This window comes from Apteryx mantelli, unplaced genomic scaffold (genome assembly GCF_036417845.1).
Source record: "Apteryx mantelli isolate bAptMan1 unplaced genomic scaffold, bAptMan1.hap1 HAP1_SCAFFOLD_33, whole genome shotgun sequence".
Classification (NCBI taxonomy): Eukaryota; Metazoa; Chordata; class Aves; order Apterygiformes; family Apterygidae; genus Apteryx; species Apteryx mantelli.
The window spans coordinates 5,484,166-5,500,439 of NW_027118682.1; positions in this window are offsets into that span (position 1 = coordinate 5,484,166).

Below are 16,274 nucleotides of genomic sequence, written 5' to 3' on the forward strand. Positions count from 1 at the left end.
CAAACTCCACCCACAGGACCAGCACTGGCCTATCAGGCACTGAGCCACAAGTGACATCACAAACACAAACTCCACCCACAACACCAGCACTGACCTATCAGGCACTGAGCCACAAGTGACATCACAACCACAAACTGCAGCCACAGGACCACCACGGGCCTATCAGGCACTCAGCCACAAGTGACATAACAACCACAAACTGCACCCACAGGACCAGCACTGGCCTATCAGACACTCAGCCTCAAGCGACCTCACAACCACAAAGTGCAGCCACATCACCAGCACTGGCCTATCAGGCACTCAGCCACAAGTGACATCACAACCACAAACTGCACCCACAACACCAGCACTGGCCTATCAGGCACACAGCCACAAGTGACATCACAACCACAAACTGCACCCACAGGACCAGTACTGGCCTATCAGGCACTGAGCCACAAGTGACATCACAACCACAAACTCCACCCACAGGACCAGCACTGGCCTATCAGGCACTAAGCCACAAGTGACATCACAACCACAAACTCCACCCACATCACCAGCACTGCCCTATCAGGCAGTCAGCCACAAGTGACATCACAACCACAAACTCCACACACAGGACCAGCACTGGCCTATCAGACACTCAGCCACAAGTGACATCACAACCACAAACTCCACCCACAGGACCAGCACTGGCCTATCAGGCACTCAGCCACAAGTGACATCACAACCACAAACTCCACCCACAGGACCAACACTGGCCTATCAGGCACTGAGCCACAAGTGACATCACAAACACAAACTGCACCCACATCACCAGCACTGGCCTATCAGGCACTGAGCCACAAGTGACATCACAACCACAAACTGCACCCACAGGACCAGCACTGGCCTATCAGGCACTCAGCCACAAGTGACATCACAACCACAAACTCCACACACAGGACCAGCACTGGCCTATCAGGCACTCAGCCACAAGTGACCTCACAACCACAAACTGCACCCACAGGAGCAGCACTGGCCTATCAGGCAGTCAGCCACAAGTGACATCACAACCACAAACTGCAGCCACATCACCAGCACTGGCCTATCAGGCACACAGCCACAAGTGACATCACAACCACAAACTGCAGCCACAGGACCAGCACTGGCCTATCAGGCACTGAGCCACAAGTGACATCACAACCACAAACTCCACCCACAGGACCACCAATGGCCTATCAGGCACTCAGCCACAAGTGACATCACAACCACAAACTACAGCCACATCACCAGCACTGGCCTATCAGGCACTCAGCCACAAGTGACATCACAACCACAAACTCCACCCACATCACCAGCACTGGCCTATCAGGCACTCAGCCACAAGTGACATCACAACCACAAACTCCACCCACATCACCAGCACTGGCCTATCAGGCACTCAGCCACAAGTGACATCACAACCACAAACTCCACCCACAGGACCAGCACTGGCCTATCAGGCACTCAGCCACAAGTGACATCACAAACACAAACTCCACCCACAACACCAGCACTGACCTATCAGGCACTGAGCCACAAGTGACATCACAACCACAAACTCCACCCACAGGACCACCACGGGCCTATCAAGCACTGAGCCACAAGTGACATCACAACCACAAACTGCAGCCACATCACCAGCACTGGCCTATCAGGCACTGAGCCACAAGTGACATCACAACCACAAACTGCACCCACATCGCCAGCACTGGCCTATCAGGCACTGAGCCACAAGTGACATCACAACCACAAACTCCACCCACATCACCAGCACTGGCCTATCAGGCACTCAGCCACAAGTGACATCACAACCACAAACTCCACCCACAGGACCACCACGGGCCTATCAAGCACTGAGCCACAAGTGACATCACAACCACAAACTGCAGCCACATCACCAGCACTGGCCTATCAGGCACTCAGCCACAAGTGACATCACAACCACAAACTGCAGCCACAGGAACAGCACCGGCCTATCAGGCACTGAGCCACAAGTGACATCACAACCACAAACTCCACCCACAGGACCAGCACTGGCCTATCAGGCACTGAGCCACAAGTGACATCACAAACACAAACTCCACCCACAACACCAGCACTGGCCTATCAGGCACTCAGCCACAAGTGACATCACAACCACAAACTGCACCCACAGGACCAGCACTGGCCTATCAGGCACTCAGCCACAAGTGACATCACAAACACAAACTCCACCCACAGGAGCAGCACTGGCCTATCAGGCAGTCAGCCACAAGTGACATCACAACCACAAACTGCACCCACATCACCAGCACTGGCCTATCAGGCACTCAGCCACAAGTGACATCACAACCACAAACTGCACCCACAGGACCAGCACTGCCCTATCAGGCACTCAGCCACAAGTGACATCACAACCACAAACTCCACCCACAGGACCACCACTGGCCTATCAGGCACTCAGCTTCAAGTGACCTCACAAACACAAACTGCACCCACAGGAGCAGCACTGGCCTATCAGGCAGTCAGCCACAAGTGACATCACAACCACAAACTCCACCCACAGCACCAGCACTGGCCTATCAGGCACTGGGCCATAAGTGACATCACAAACACAAACTCCACCCACAGGACCAACACTGGCCTATCAGGCACTGAGCCACAAGTGACATCACAAACACAAACTGCACCCACATCACCAGCACTGGCCTATCAGGCACTGAGCCACAAGTGACATCACAACCACAAACTGCAGCCACATCACCAGCACTGGCCTATCAGGCACTGAGCCACAAGTGACATCACAACCACAAACTGCACCCACATCACCAGCACTGGCCTATCAGGCACTGAGCCACAAGTGACATCACAACCACAAACTGCACCCACAGGACCAGCACTGGCCTATCAGGCACTCAGCCACAAGTGACATCACAACCACAAACTCCACCCACAGGACCAGCACTGGCCTATCAGGCACTGAGCCACAAGTGACATCACAACCAAAAACTGCACCCACAGGACCACCAGTGGCCTATCAGGCACTGAGCCACAAGTGACATCACAACCACAAACTGCACACACATCACCAGCACTGGCCTATCAGGCACTCAGCCTCAAGTGACATCACAACCACAAACTCCACCCACATCACCAGCACTGGCCTATCAGGCACTCAGCCACAAGTGACATCACAACCACAAACTGCACCCACATCACCAGCACTGGCCTATCAGGCACTGAGACACAAGTGACATCACAAACACAAACTCCACCCACAACACCACCACTGGCCTATCAGGCACTCAGCCTCAAGTGACCTCACAACCACAAAGTTCAGCCACATCACCAGCACTGGCCTATCAGGCACTCAGCCACAAGTGACATCACAACCACAAACTCCACCCACAGGAACAGCACTGGCCTATCAGGCACTCAGCCAAAAGTGACATGACAACCAAAAACTGCACCCACATCACCAGCACTGGCCTATCAGGCACGGAGCCACAAGTGACATCACAACCACAAACTCCACCCACAGGACCAGCACTGGCCTATCAGGCACTCAGCCACAAGTGACATCACAACCACGAACTGCACCCACAACACCAGCACTGGCCTATCAGGCACTGAGTCACAAGTGACATCACAACCACAAACTGCACCCACATCACCAGCACTGGCCTATCAGGCACTGAACCACAAGAGACATCACAACCACAAACTCCACCCACAGGACCAGCACTGGCCTATCAGGCACTCAGCCACAACTGACATAACAACCACAAACTCCACCCACAACACCAGCACTGGCCTATCAGACACTCAGCCTCAAGCGACCTCACAACCACAAACTCCACCCACATCACCAGCACTGGCCTGTCAGGCACTGAGCCACAAGTGGCCTCACAACCGCAAACTCCACCCACAGGACCAGCACTGGCCTATCAGGCACTCAGCCTCAAGAGACCTCACAACCACAAACTGCAGCCACATCACCAGCACTGGCCTATCAGGCACTCAGCCACAAGTGACATCACAACCACAAACTGCACCCACATCACCAGCACTGGCCTATCAGGCACTGAGCCACAAGTGACATCACAACCACAAACTGCAGCCACAGGACCAGCACTGGCCTATCAGGCACTCAGCCACAAGTGACATAACAACCACAAACTGCACCCACAGGACCAGCACTGGCCTATCAGACACTCAGCCACAAGTGACATCACAACCACAAACTGCACCCACAACACCAGCACTGGCCTATCAGGCACACAGCCACAAGTGACATCACAACCACAAACTGCAACCACAGGACCAGTACTGGCCTATCAGGCACTCAGCCACAAGTGACCTCACTACCACAAACTGCACCCACAACACCAGCACTGGCCTATCAGGCACTGAGCCACAAGTGACATCACAACCACAAACTCCACCCACAGGACCAGCACTGGCCTATCAGGCACTGAGCCACAAGTGACATCACAACCACAAACTCCACCCACATCACCAGCACTGCCCTATCAGGCACTGAGCCACAAGTGACATCACAACCACAAACTCCACACACAGGACCAGCACTGGCCTATCAGACACTCAGCCACAAGTGACATCACAACCACAAACTCCACCCACAACACCAGCACTGGCCTATCAGGCACTGAGACACAAGCGACATCACAACCACAAACTGCACCCACATCACCAGCACTGGCCTATCAGGCACTCAGCCACAAGTGACATCACAACCACAAACTCCACCCACAGGACCAGCACTGGCCTATCAGGCACTCAGCCGCAAGTGACATCACAACCACAAACTCCACCCACAACACCAGCACTGGCCTATCAGGCACTGAGCCACAAGTGACATCACAACCACAAACTCCACCCACAGGACCAGCACTGGCCTATCAGGCACTCAGCCACAAGTGACATAACAACCACAAACTGCACCCACAGGACCAGCACTGGCCTATCAGACACTCAGCCTCAAGCGACCTCACAACCACAAAGTGCAGCCACATCACCAGCACTGGCCTATCAGGCACTCAGCCACAAGTGACATCACAACCACAAACTGCACCCACAGGACCAGCACTGGCCTATCAGGCACACAGCCACAAGTGACATCACAACCACAAACTGCACCCACAGGACCAGCACTGGCCTATCAGGCACTGAGCCACAAGTGACATCACAACCACAAACTGCACCCACATCACCAGCACTGGCCTATCAGGCACTGAGCCACAAGTGACATCACAACCACAAACTGCACCCACAGGACCAGCACTGGCCTATCAGGCACTCAGCCACAAGTGACATCACAACCACAAACTGCACCCACAGGACCAGCACTGGCCTATCAGGCACTCAGCCACAAGTGACCTCACAACCACAAACTGCACCCACAGGAGCAGCACTGGCCTATCAGGCAGTCAGCCACAAGTGACATCACAACCACAAACTGCACCCACATCACCAGCACTGGCCTATCAGGCACTGAGCCACAAGTGACATCACAACCACAAACTCCACCCACAGGACCAGCACTGGCCTATCAGGCACTCAGCCACAAGTGACATCACAACCGCAAACTGCAGCCACATCACCAGCACTGGCCTATCAGGCACTGAGCCACAAGTGACATCACAACCACAAACTGCACCCACAACACCAGCACTGGCCTATCAGGCACTGAGCCACAAGTGACATCACAACCACAAACTCCACCCACAGGACCAGCACTGGCCTATCAGGCACTGAGCCACAAGTGACATCACAAACACAAACTCCACCCACAGGACCAACACTGGCCTATCAGGCACTGAGCCACAAGTGACATCACAAACACAAACTGCACCCACATCACCAGCACTGGCCTATCAGGCACTGAGCCACAAGTGACATCACAACCACAAACTCCACCCACAGGACCAGCACTGGCCTATCAGGCACTCAGCCACAAGTGACATCACAACCACAAACTGCACCCACATCACCAGCACTGGCCTATCAGGCACTGAGCCACAAGTGACATCACAACCACAAACTGCACCCACAGGACCAGCACTGGCCTATCAGGCACTCAGCCACAAGTGACATCACAACCACAAACTGCACCCACAGGACCAGCACTGGCCTATCAGGCACTCAGCCACAAGTGACCTCACAACCACAAACTGCACCCACAGGAGCAGCACTGGCCTATCAGGCAGTCAGCCACAAGTGACATCACAACCACAAACTGCAGCCACATCACCAGCACTGGCCTATCAGGCACACAGCCACAAGTGACATCACAACCACAAACTCCACCCACAGGACCAGCACTGGCCTATCAGGCACTGAGCCACAAGTGACATCACAAACACAAACTCCACCCACAGGACCAGCACTGGCCTATCAGGCACTCAGCCACAAGTGACATAACAACCACAAACTGCACCCACAGGACCAGCACTGGCCTATCAGACACTCAGCCTCAAGCGACACCACAAACACAAACTCCACCCACAGGACCAACACTGGCCTATCAGGCACTGAGCCACAAGTGACATCACAAACACAAACTGCACCCACATCACCAGCACTGGCCTATCAGGCACTGAGCCACAAGTGACATCACAACCACAAACTCCACCCACAGGACCAGCACTGGCCTATCAGGCACTGAGCCACAAGTGACATCACAACCACAAACTGCACCCACATCACCAGCACTGGCCTATCAGGCACTGAGCCACAAGTGACATCACAACCACAAACTGCACCCACAGGACCAGCACTGGCCTATCAGGCACTCAGCCACAAGTGACATCACAACCACAAACTGCACCCACAGGACCAGCACTGGCCTATCAGGCACTGAGCCACAAGTGACCTCACAACCACAAACTGCACCCACAGGAGCAGCACTGGCCTATCAGGCAGTCAGCCACAAGTGACATCACAACCACAAACTGCAGCCACATCACCAGCACTGGCCTATCAGGCACACAGCCACAAGTGAAATCACAACCACAAACTGCAGCCACAGGACCAGCACTGGCCTATCAGGCACTGAGCCACAAGTGACATCACAACCACAAACTGCACCCACAGGACCAGCACTGGCCTATCAGGCACTCAGCCGCAAGTGACATCACAACCACAAACTCCACCCACAGGACCAGCACTGGACTATCAGGCACTGAGCCACAAGTGACATCACAACCACAAACTGCACCCACAACACCAGCACTGGCCTATCAGGCACTCAGCCACAAGTGACATCACAACCACAAACTCCACCCACATCACCAGCACTGGCCTATCAGGCACTGAGCCACAAGTGACATCACAACCACAAACTGCACCCACATCACCAGCACTGGCCTATCAGGCACTGAGCCACAAGTGACATCACAACCACAAACTCCACCCACAGGACCAGCACTGGCCTATCAGGCACTGAGCCACAAGTGACATCACAAACACAAACTCCACCCACAACACCAGCACTGACCTATCAGGCACTGAGCCACAAGTGACATCACAACCACAAACTCCACCCACAGGACCACCACGGGCCTATCAGGCACTCAGCCACAAGTGACATAACAACCACAAACTGCACCCACAGGACCAGCACTGGCCTATCAGACACTCAGCCTCAAGCGACCTCACAACCACAAAGTGCAGCCACATCACCAGCACTGGCCTATCAGGCACTCAGCCACAAGTGACATCACAACCACAAACTGCACCCACAACACCAGCACTGGCCTATCAGGCACTCAGCCACAAGTGACATCACAACCACAAACTCCACCCACATCACCAGCACTGCCCTATCAGGCAGTCAGCCACAAGTGACATCACAACCACAAACTCCACACACAGGACCAGCACTGGCCTATCAGACACTCAGCCACAAGTGACATCACAACCACAAACTCCACCCACAACACCAGCACTGGCCTATCAGGCACTGAGCCACAAGTGACATCACAAACACAAACTGCACCCACATCACCAGCACTGGACTATCAGGCACTGAGCCACAAGTGACATCACAACCACAAACTGCAGCCACATCACCAGCACTGGCCTATCAGGCACTGAGCCACAAGTGACATCACAACCACAAACTGCACCCACATCACCAGCACTGGCCTATCAGGCACTGAGCCACAAGTGACATCACAACCACAAACTGCACCCACAGGACCAGCACTGGCCTATCAGGCACTCAGCCACAAGTGACATCACAACCACAAACTGCACGCACAGGACCAGCACTGGCCTATCAGGCACTGAGCCACAAGTGACATCACAACCAAAAACTGCACCCACAGGACCACCAGTGGCCTATCAGGCACTGAGCCACAAGTGACATCACAACCACAAACTCCACCCACAGCACCAGCACTGGCCTATCAGGCACTGAGCCACAAGTGACATCACAACCACAAACTGCACCCACAGGACCAGCACTGGCCTATCAGACACTCAGCCTCAAGCGACCTCACAACCACAAAGTGCAGCCACATCACCAGCACTGGCCTATCAGGCACTCAGCCACAAGTGACATCACAACCACAAACTGCACCCACAACACCAGCACTGGCCTATCAGGCACTCAGCCACAAGTGACATCACAAACACAAACTCCACCCACAACACCACCACTGACCTATCAGGCACTGAGCCACAAGTGACATAACAACCACAAACTCCACCCACAGGACCAGCACTGGCCTATCAGGCACTCAGCCACAAGTGACATCACAACCACAAACTCCACCCACATCACCAGCACTGCCCTATCAGGCAGTCAGCCACAAGTGACATCACAACCACAAACTCCACACACAGGACCAGCACTGGCCTATCAGACACTCAGCCACAAGTGACATCACAACCACAAACTCCACCCACAACACCAGCACTGGCCTATCAGGCACTGAGCCACAAGTGACATTACAAACACAAACTGCAGCCACATCACCAGCACTGGCCTATCAGGCACTGAGCCACAAGTGACATCACAACCACAAACTCCACCCACAGGACCACCACTGGCCTATCAGGCACTCAGCCTCAAGAGACCTCACAACCACAAACTGCAGCCACATCACCAGCACTGGCCTATCAGGCACTGAGCCACAAGTGACATCACAACCACAAACTCCACCCACAACACCAGCACTGGCCTATCAGGCACTCAGCCACAAGTGACATCACAACCACAAACTCCACCCACAGGACCAGCACTGGCCTATCAGGCACTCAGCCACAAGTGACATCACAACCACAAACTGCACCCACAACACCAGCACTGGCCTATCAGACACTCAGCCTCAAGCGACCTCACAACCACAAAGTGCAGCCACATCACCAGCACTGGCCTATCAGGCACTCAGCCACAAGTGACATCACAACCACAAACTCGACCCACAACACCAGCACTGGCCTATCAGGCACTCAGCCACAAGTGACATCACAACCACAAACTCCACCCACATCACCAGCACTGGCCTATCAGGCACTCAGCCACAAGTGACATCACAACCAGAAACTGCACCCACATCACCAGCACTGCCCTATCAGGCACTGAGCCACAAGTGACATCACAACCACAAACTGCACCCACATCACCAGCACTGGCCTATCAGGCACTCAGCCACAAGTGACATCACAACCACAAACTCCACCCACAACACCAGCACTGGCCTATCAGGCACTGAGCCACAAGTGACATCACAACCACAAACTGCAGCCACATCACCAGCACTGGCCTATCAGGCACTGAGCCACAAGTGACATCACAACCACAAACTGCACCCACAGGACCACCAATGGCCTATCAGGCACTGAGCCACAAGTGACATCACAACCACAAACTCCACCCACAGGACCAGCACTGGCCTATCAGGCACTCAGCCACAAGTGACATCACAACCACAAACTCCACCCACATCACCAGCACTGGCCTATCAGGCACTGAGCCACAAGTGACATCACAAACACAAACTGCACCCTCATCGCCAGCACTGGCCTATCAGGCACTCAGCCACAAGTGACATCACAACCACAAACTCCACCCACAGGACCAGCACTGGCCTATCAGGCACTCAGCCACAAGTGACATCACAACCACAAAATGCACACACAGGACCAGCACTGGCCTATCAGGCACTCAGCCACAAGTGACATCACAACCACAAACTGCAGCCACATCACCAGCACTGGCCTATCAGGCACTGAGCCACAAGTGACATCACAAACACAAACTGCACCCACATCACCAGCACTGGCCTATCAGGCACTGAGCCACAAGTGACATCACAACCACAAACTGCAGCCACATCACCAGCACTGGCCTATCAGGCACTCAGCCACAAGTGACATCACAACCACAAACTGCACCCACAGGAGCAGCACTGGCCTATCAGGCACTCAGCCACAAGTGACATCACAACCACAAACTGCAGCCACATCACCAGCACTGGCCTATCAGGCACTCAGCCACAAGTGACATAACAACCACAAACTCCACCCACAGGACCAGCACTGGCCTATCAGACACTCAGCCTCAAGCGACCTCACAACCACAAAGTGCAGCCACATCACCAGCACTGGACTATCAGGCACTCAGCCACAAGTGACATCACAACCACAAACTGCACCCACAACACCAGCACTGGCCTATCAGGCACACAGCCACAAGTGACATCACAACCACAAACTGCACCCACAGGACCAGTACTGGCCTATCAGGCACTCAGCCACAAGTGACATCACAACCACAAACTGCACCCACAGGACCAGCACTGGCCTATCAGGCACTCAGCCACAAGTGACATCACAACCACAAACTCCACCCACATCACCAGCACTGCCCTATCAGGCAGTCAGCCACAAGTGACATCACAACCACAAACTCCACCCACAGGACCAGCACTGGCCTATCAGGCACTGAGCCACAAGTGACATCACAAACACAAACTCCACCCACAACACCAGCACTGACCTATCAGGCACTGAGCCACAAGTGACATCACAACCACAAACTGCAGCCACAGGACCACCACGGGCCTATCAGGCACTCAGCCACAAGTGACATAACAACCACAAACTGCACCCACAGGACCAGCACTGGCCTATCAGACACTCAGCCTCAAGCGACCTCACAACCACAAAGTGCAGCCACATCACCAGCACTGGCCTATCAGGCACTCAGCCACAAGTGACATCACAACCACAAACTGCACCCACAACACCAGCACTGGCCTATCAGGCACACAGCCACAAGTGACATCACAACCACAAACTGCACCCACAGGACCAGTACTGGCCTATCAGGCACTGAGCCACAAGTGACATCACAACCACAAACTCCACCCACAGGACCAGCACTGGCCTATCAGGCACTAAGCCACAAGTGACATCACAACCACAAACTCCACCCACATCACCAGCACTGCCCTATCAGGCAGTCAGCCACAAGTGACATCACAACCACAAACTCCACACACAGGACCAGCACTGGCCTATCAGACACTCAGCCACAAGTGACATCACAACCACAAACTCCACCCACAGGACCAGCACTGGCCTATCAGGCACTCAGCCACAAGTGACATCACAACCACAAACTCCACCCACAGGACCAACACTGGCCTATCAGGCACTGAGCCACAAGTGACATCACAAACACAAACTGCACCCACATCACCAGCACTGGCCTATCAGGCACTGAGCCACAAGTGACATCACAACCACAAACTGCACCCACAGGACCAGCACTGGCCTATCAGGCACTCAGCCACAAGTGACATCACAACCACAAACTCCACACACAGGACCAGCACTGGCCTATCAGGCACTCAGCCACAAGTGACCTCACAACCACAAACTGCACCCACAGGAGCAGCACTGGCCTATCAGGCAGTCAGCCACAAGTGACATCACAACCACAAACTGCAGCCACATCACCAGCACTGGCCTATCAGGCACACAGCCACAAGTGACATCACAACCACAAACTGCAGCCACAGGACCAGCACTGGCCTATCAGGCACTGAGCCACAAGTGACATCACAACCACAAACTCCACCCACAGGACCACCAATGGCCTATCAGGCACTCAGCCACAAGTGACATCACAACCACAAACTACAGCCACATCACCAGCACTGGCCTATCAGGCACTCAGCCACAAGTGACATCACAACCACAAACTCCACCCACATCACCAGCACTGGCCTATCAGGCACTCAGCCACAAGTGACATCACAACCACAAACTCCACCCACATCACCAGCACTGGCCTATCAGGCACTCAGCCACAAGTGACATCACAACCACAAACTCCACCCACAGGACCAGCACTGGCCTATCAGGCACTCAGCCACAAGTGACATCACAAACACAAACTCCACCCACAACACCAGCACTGACCTATCAGGCACTGAGCCACAAGTGACATCACAACCACAAACTCCACCCACAGGACCACCACGGGCCTATCAAGCACTGAGCCACAAGTGACATCACAACCACAAACTGCAGCCACATCACCAGCACTGGCCTATCAGGCACTGAGCCACAAGTGACATCACAACCACAAACTGCACCCACATCGCCAGCACTGGCCTATCAGGCACTGAGCCACAAGTGACATCACAACCACAAACTCCACCCACATCACCAGCACTGGCCTATCAGGCACTCAGCCACAAGTGACATCACAACCACAAACTCCACCCACAGGACCACCACGGGCCTATCAAGCACTGAGCCACAAGTGACATCACAACCACAAACTGCAGCCACATCACCAGCACTGGCCTATCAGGCACTCAGCCACAAGTGACATCACAACCACAAACTGCAGCCACAGGAACAGCACCGGCCTATCAGGCACTGAGCCACAAGTGACATCACAACCACAAACTCCACCCACAGGACCAGCACTGGCCTATCAGGCACTGAGCCACAAGTGACATCACAAACACAAACTCCACCCACAACACCAGCACTGGCCTATCAGGCACTCAGCCACAAGTGACATCACAACCACAAACTGCACCCACAGGACCAGCACTGGCCTATCAGGCACTCAGCCACAAGTGACATCACAAACACAAACTCCACCCACAGGAGCAGCACTGGCCTATCAGGCAGTCAGCCACAAGTGACATCACAACCACAAACTGCACCCACATCACCAGCACTGGCCTATCAGGCACTCAGCCACAAGTGACATCACAACCACAAACTGCACCCACAGGACCAGCACTGCCCTATCAGGCACTCAGCCACAAGTGACATCACAACCACAAACTCCACCCACAGGACCACCACTGGCCTATCAGGCACTCAGCTTCAAGTGACCTCACAAACACAAACTGCACCCACAGGAGCAGCACTGGCCTATCAGGCAGTCAGCCACAAGTGACATCACAACCACAAACTCCACCCACAGCACCAGCACTGGCCTATCAGGCACTGGGCCATAAGTGACATCACAAACACAAACTCCACCCACAGGACCAACACTGGCCTATCAGGCACTGAGCCACAAGTGACATCACAAACACAAACTGCACCCACATCACCAGCACTGGCCTATCAGGCACTGAGCCACAAGTGACATCACAACCACAAACTGCAGCCACATCACCAGCACTGGCCTATCAGGCACTGAGCCACAAGTGACATCACAACCACAAACTGCACCCACATCACCAGCACTGGCCTATCAGGCACTGAGCCACAAGTGACATCACAACCACAAACTGCACCCACAGGACCAGCACTGGCCTATCAGGCACTCAGCCACAAGTGACATCACAACCACAAACTCCACCCACAGGACCAGCACTGGCCTATCAGGCACTGAGCCACAAGTGACATCACAACCAAAAACTGCACCCACAGGACCACCAGTGGCCTATCAGGCACTGAGCCACAAGTGACATCACAACCACAAACTGCACACACATCACCAGCACTGGCCTATCAGGCACTCAGCCTCAAGTGACATCACAACCACAAACTCCACCCACATCACCAGCACTGGCCTATCAGGCACTCAGCCACAAGTGACATCACAACCACAAACTGCACCCACATCACCAGCACTGGCCTATCAGGCACTGAGACACAAGTGACATCACAAACACAAACTCCACCCACAACACCACCACTGGCCTATCAGGCACTCAGCCTCAAGTGACCTCACAACCACAAAGTTCAGCCACATCACCAGCACTGGCCTATCAGGCACTCAGCCACAAGTGACATCACAACCACAAACTCCACCCACAGGAACAGCACTGGCCTATCAGGCACTCAGCCAAAAGTGACATGACAACCAAAAACTGCACCCACATCACCAGCACTGGCCTATCAGGCACGGAGCCACAAGTGACATCACAACCACAAACTCCACCCACAGGACCAGCACTGGCCTATCAGGCACTCAGCCACAAGTGACATCACAACCACGAACTGCACCCACAACACCAGCACTGGCCTATCAGGCACTGAGTCACAAGTGACATCACAACCACAAACTGCACCCACATCACCAGCACTGGCCTATCAGGCACTGAACCACAAGAGACATCACAACCACAAACTCCACCCACAGGACCAGCACTGGCCTATCAGGCACTCAGCCACAACTGACATAACAACCACAAACTCCACCCACAACACCAGCACTGGCCTATCAGACACTCAGCCTCAAGCGACCTCACAACCACAAACTCCACCCACATCACCAGCACTGGCCTGTCAGGCACTGAGCCACAAGTGGCCTCACAACCGCAAACTCCACCCACAGGACCAGCACTGGCCTATCAGGCACTCAGCCTCAAGAGACCTCACAACCACAAACTGCAGCCACATCACCAGCACTGGCCTATCAGGCACTCAGCCACAAGTGACATCACAACCACAAACTGCACCCACATCACCAGCACTGGCCTATCAGGCACTGAGCCACAAGTGACATCACAACCACAAACTGCAGCCACAGGACCAGCACTGGCCTATCAGGCACTCAGCCACAAGTGACATAACAACCACAAACTGCACCCACAGGACCAGCACTGGCCTATCAGACACTCAGCCACAAGTGACATCACAACCACAAACTGCACCCACAACACCAGCACTGGCCTATCAGGCACACAGCCACAAGTGACATCACAACCACAAACTGCAACCACAGGACCAGTACTGGCCTATCAGGCACTCAGCCACAAGTGACCTCACTACCACAAACTGCACCCACAACACCAGCACTGGCCTATCAGGCACTGAGCCACAAGTGACATCACAACCACAAACTCCACCCACAGGACCAGCACTGGCCTATCAGGCACTGAGCCACAAGTGACATCACAACCACAAACTCCACCCACATCACCAGCACTGCCCTATCAGGCACTGAGCCACAAGTGACATCACAACCACAAACTCCACACACAGGACCAGCACTGGCCTATCAGACACTCAGCCACAAGTGACATCACAACCACAAACTCCACCCACAACACCAGCACTGGCCTATCAGGCACTGAGACACAAGCGACATCACAACCACAAACTGCACCCACATCACCAGCACTGGCCTATCAGGCACTCAGCCACAAGTGACATCACAACCACAAACTCCACCCACAGGACCAGCACTGGCCTATCAGGCACTCAGCCGCAAGTGACATCACAACCACAAACTCCACCCACAACACCAGCACTGGCCTATCAGGCACTGAGCCACAAGTGACATCACAACCACAAACTCCACCCACAGGACCAGCACTGGCCTATCAGGCACTCAGCCACAAGTGACATAACAACCACAAACTGCACCCACAGGACCAGCACTGGCCTATCAGACACTCAGCCTCAAGCGACCTCACAACCACAAAGTGCAGCCACATCACCAGCACTGGCCTATCAGGCACTCAGCCACAAGTGACATCACAACCACAAACTGCACCCACAGGACCAGCACTGGCCTATCAGGCACACAGCCACAAGTGACATCACAACCACAAACTGCACCCACAGGACCAGCACTGGCCTATCAGGCACTGAGCCACAAGTGACATCACAACCACAAACTGCACCCACATCACCAGCACTGGCCTATCAGGCACTGAGCCACAAGTGACATCACAACCACAAACTGCACCCACAGGACCAGCACTGGCCTATCAGGCACTCAGCCACAAGTGACATCACAACCACAAACTGCACCCACAGGACCAGCA